Source organism: Papio anubis, chromosome 11 (assembly GCF_008728515.1).
Source record: "Papio anubis isolate 15944 chromosome 11, Panubis1.0, whole genome shotgun sequence".
Classification (NCBI taxonomy): domain Eukaryota; kingdom Metazoa; phylum Chordata; class Mammalia; order Primates; family Cercopithecidae; genus Papio; species Papio anubis.
The window spans coordinates 3,952,787-3,957,563 of NC_044986.1; the positions used below are offsets into that span (position 1 = coordinate 3,952,787).

The 4,777-nt window shown below is 42.8% G+C and overlaps 1 long non-coding RNA gene across 1 annotated transcript; it reads right to left on the minus strand.

Moving 5' to 3' along the window:
* Positions 1 to 2,718: 2,718 nt before the first annotated feature.
* LOC103887827 lies at positions 2,719 to 4,440 on the minus strand. The gene is made up of 2 exons (XR_002524507.2): positions 4,357 to 4,440; positions 2,719 to 2,964 (listed from the first exon to the last, which is right to left on the minus strand). It is a non-coding gene; the product is annotated as an uncharacterized LOC103887827 (long non-coding RNA).
* Positions 4,441 to 4,777: the final 337 nt, after the last annotated feature.

A 4,777-nucleotide genomic window follows, 5' to 3' on the forward strand; every position in this document is an offset into this window, starting at 1 on the left:
TCTGGTTGCGATCATTGCTTTTGGTCATCTCTCCTTACCCCATCCGCATTCCACATGTCCAAGCAGGGACCTTTCATCTGCCCTCTAATCTTGCCTCACAGACTTTGGTACTCGATACAAACGTGCTGAATAATTACATGAATAAGTGCAAGGATATCAGGACAAGGAGGAGGCAAGATTTAAATTTTTCTACTGTTTTCTGACCAATTGTGTATGAAATGGGGTTTGATATAATAGGAAAGACATTTTCGACTTCCTTTTTCTCTTACAGAATGAAATTGACTTTGCATGATGCATCATTATTTAGAAAAAAAAAACAAGCAAACAATATGTGTTGTTTAAAAAGACTGCACACACTGCACGCATGGTCCCTCCTGTGTGGAAGTGAGGGTGCACTGAAGCCGCTACCGCAGCGCTGTCTGGGGGCCTCGTTTCTCTTCTTCTGTAGGATTTCCCAAATGTGAGTCAAAACTGGTGGCATTTGGAAAAGAAATGATTTAGGATATATATATATATATATATATATATCTCTATATCTGTAATTGTGATACCTTTTGATCCAGCAATTTATCTTAAAATTCAGACTAACGTGTAAAGTTAAAAGATGCTTAATAAAACTCAGTGCCCAAGAGTAGAGGACTGGCTCATTAAATTATGATACAGCCACAGAATGGAACAGATACAGTCATTAAAAATGGCATTATGTATGTGCATGTGCATTAATGTATGTATAGACCCCTCACTGTGTAAATGTAGATGCATACATGTACACACACATTGACACAAGAAATGTTCACAATGTCGTGTTAAACAAAAAAGCTTCAAAACATGGTGTAGGGTATAACTCATTTATCTGAAATATATATATACATTTTTTCATTGAGACAGAGTCTCGCTCTGTCGCCCAGGCTGGAGTGTGGTGGCGGAATCTTGGCTCACTGCAACCTCTCCCTCCCGCTTTCAGGTGATTCTCCTGCCTCAGCCTAGCAAGTAGCTGGGAGTACAGGTGCCCGCCACCACACCTGGCTAATTTTTTGTATTTTTACTAGAGATGGGGTTTCACCATGTTGGCCAGGCTGGTCTTGAACTCCTGACCTCAAGTGACCCCCCTGCCTTGGCCTCCCAAAGTGCTGGGATTACAGGCATGAGCCACCATGGCTGGCCTGAAATATATATCAATATGCATGCATTTATGCACATAAAGTCTAGAGAGATATAGTCACCAAAATGTTAATTATGGTAACCTTTTAGCACTTTTTTCTTACCATAGCATTTCTACAAACACAATGATTAATTATATAAATAATAAAATAAAGATTTAAATAAAAAACACCCAGAAGTTTCAGTATCAGCCAACTACTTGAATGTGTTGGCCCCGGGAGGAACCACAAGCGTAAAGCTACAGATAAGGTTGTCTTGTCCATTCCCCAAAGTTGAATAAAAGACAAACACTGCAAAACTCAATTCTCCCCTTCCTCTCACATACCCCTTCAGCTAGTGCTTAATTTTACACCTGCCCTCTGCCACGAGCCTCTTGACAGAATCCACTCACTGTCTGCCCGTCCTCTGCTCCCTCTGCAGACAGCCTCCTTGCAGCTGGATCTGCCCTCATTGCCTCCCTAGCCTGATGATCCTCTTGTTGGGTTCAGCAAAGACCTCCCGGTTGGCATGTCCAAAGCCCTGTCCACAGTCCTCTTCCTAGTCAGTCCTCTTGGCCTTGGTGCCTGCACTCCCTTCTGGTCTCTCCTTCAGTGAGTTTGGCTCCTAATATGAGTTGAATTGTGTGACCCCCAAAATATGTCAAAGTCCTTACCCCCATACCTGTGAATGAGACCTTTTTTGGAAAGAGGGTCTTTGCAGATATAATCAAGTTAAGATTAAGTCATATAGGATAAGGGTGGGCCCTGATCCAGTTGGATCAGTGTCCTTATAAAGGAAGGTAACATGACACAGACAAGCATAAGGAAAGACGGCCATGTGAAGACAGAGGCAGAAACTCGAGAGACACTGCCACCAGCCAAGGAACACCTGGGGCCAGCAGAAGCCAAAGAGACAGGGAAGGGTCTTGCCCAAGAGACTTTGATGGAGCGTAGCCCTGCCAACAACCTGACTTTGAGTTTTTGTCCTCCAGAACTGTGAAAGAATGAGCGTCTGTTGTCATCAGCCACTCAGTTTGTGCTAATTTGTTATGGCAGTCACAAGAAACCACTATAGCTTCTGAGACACAAGGGACCCGAGCAGTCCTCTGGGCCTGGGAGGATCTTCTCTTTATGCTGAAGTATACGGAACATACAGGCACCGTTTTCATTGATATGTCTAGGAAATCCAATCTTATTATTCGTATTAGGTTGGTGCAAAAGTAATTGAGCTTTTTACCGTTACTTTCAATGGCAAAAACTGCAATGACTTTTGCACCAACCTAAAGTAAAACTTATAAAACAAAGTAAAAACTGTTTGTTTGTAAAAAATCAAAGTAAAACTGTTGTTTCTTCATTTGGGCAAAGCCTGGCTTGTTTTTCTGGGATATCACTGCCTCAGGAGGGCAGTGGCGAGGGCCATGTGATCAGGTCCTAGAATGGAAGCAGAAGGATGTGCAGGAGACAGAGCTGAGAGGCCACGGAGAGAATGGACGCCCACAAGAGGTCAGGCCACATCCTGTACCTTGCGGAGCTGAGTCCATCCGGGGAGGCCCAGAAACAGGTTAGTGCCCACAGAGAATAATGAGGTACATTTTAATTTTGCCTGGATGTGTGTCCTTCCTCTTTTTGGGGGCCGTCCCTGGCCTCCTGCACGGCTGTGTCCCCAGGGCCCTTCCCTCGAGGATCATTAGGATGACCACGGTAGAACCAGCAGAAAGTGATTCTGGAGCACCCAATGGGCAACAGCAGGGGCTTCAAATCGGCTTCAAAGTGTTGCTGACCGTTGCTTCAAGGTTGCATTGATGAAGGCTGCCTTGCAAGAAGCCTTCATAAAAAAACAAAACAAAACAAAACCAACTTGTTCAAAATTGAAGTTGGACTTGTTCCTTAAAGAAAATCTGAACAATGCAGGGAAGCATAACAATCCGTAAAACCACTCCCGAGTGGACACCAACGAACCACTCTTCCCAGATACCAGTGCGTCTAGGTATTGCCTTGTCTGTGGGCTTCCCTGCCTGCTGAGCTGAAATAGCCTCTCCATCACCACCTGTACCTCTTCTTCCTGGCACTTACCACCTAACGATCATAAACATGGTTTTTTTCTTCTCTTAGTAGAATATAAGAGACTGAGAGAGAGAGAGCTTGATTTCATTTTGCTTTTATTATTTTTTCTTACAGTTAGAACCTACAGGAATGTCTAGACCAGTGGTTCTCAAAGTGCGATCCGTGGACCCTTGGGGTCCCCAAGACCTTTTCAGGAGTCCACAAGGTCAAAACTATTTTCTTAACACAAGGTCAAAACTACTTTTCCAACAACTAAGATGTTGTTTGTCTTTTTCCCTTTCATTCTCTCATGAGTATATGGTGGAATTTTCCAGCGTCTACATGAAGTGTGATATCATAACAAATTGAATGCAGAAGCAAACATGGGAATCCAGCTGTCTTCTATTAAGTGGGACTTAGAGAGATTTACAAAAATGTAAAACAATACCACTCTCTTTATATGTTCTTTGTGTTAACATTAGATTTATTATTATTTATTTTAAAGAGGAATTAATGAAATATTTTTTAAATGATCAGTTTTAGTCCTTAATATGTAAATATCAATAGCTATGTTCTATATACACAAAAACTCTTTGTGGTTCTCCATAATTTTTAGTTTGATAACTGCTGGCCTAAACCATAGACGGCACTAGAAAAAATTTGTTAAATAAAAGAATGAGTGACTCAGTTGAGGTTACTATTTCAATGTCATTTTGTGTTTTTTTACATGTATTTAAAGTTTTTACAATTTTGTGTCTTGCGTTTTTTCTTTAAACATGTAAGCTGAAATCCATTCCTATGCTATTGAACATTCTAAAAATAGCATTTTGAATGGCTGCATCATAGCCCATCCAGTGTAGCAGTTCTCACACACAGGGGAGCACCAACATTGCCTGTGGAGCTTTAAAAATGATGGAGATGCTCCTGGGTAAGGTGCGGTCATTTTTAGGTGCGTCGTCACATTGCTTCCCTGAAGTTGCATGGATTCCCATTCCGCTTCCCCGCATGTGAGTGGGCCACACTCATTTTCATTGTCAGCAGCATTTTTATTTAAAAAAAAAAAAATGGTGTACCAGTTGTGTTTTGATAGTCATGATCTTAGACCATTTGCGCTGCTATTATAAAATACCAGAGACTGGCTAATTTATAAAGAAGAGACGCTTTGTTTTCTCACAGTTCTGGAGGTTGGGAAGTCCAAGGTCCAGGTGTTGGCAGAGTCGGTGTCTGGGGAGGGCTGCCCCCTGCTTCCAAGATGGCGTCTTGCTGCTGTGTTTGTGTCCTCAGAGGGCCCAAGTAGAAGAAGCCAGGCAGCTCTCTGGAGCCTCTTTCATAAGGGCATTAATCCTGCTCCTGAGGGAGGAGCCTTCATGACTTAATAATACTCCCAGAGGCCCTATCTCATAATACCATCCCAGTGAGGTTTAAGTTTTAACCTCTGAACTTTGGAGGGACCCCAGCATTCAAAGCATAGCAGGCGCTTCTGGGATTACTGTGGACCGAGGTCTTCCCAGGTGTGCATGAGGTGGCTATGTTTCCTATTCTGCACACCATCTGGTTGCACTGTCTAAGGAGACCCCTGAGAAGGCCCAACTTCA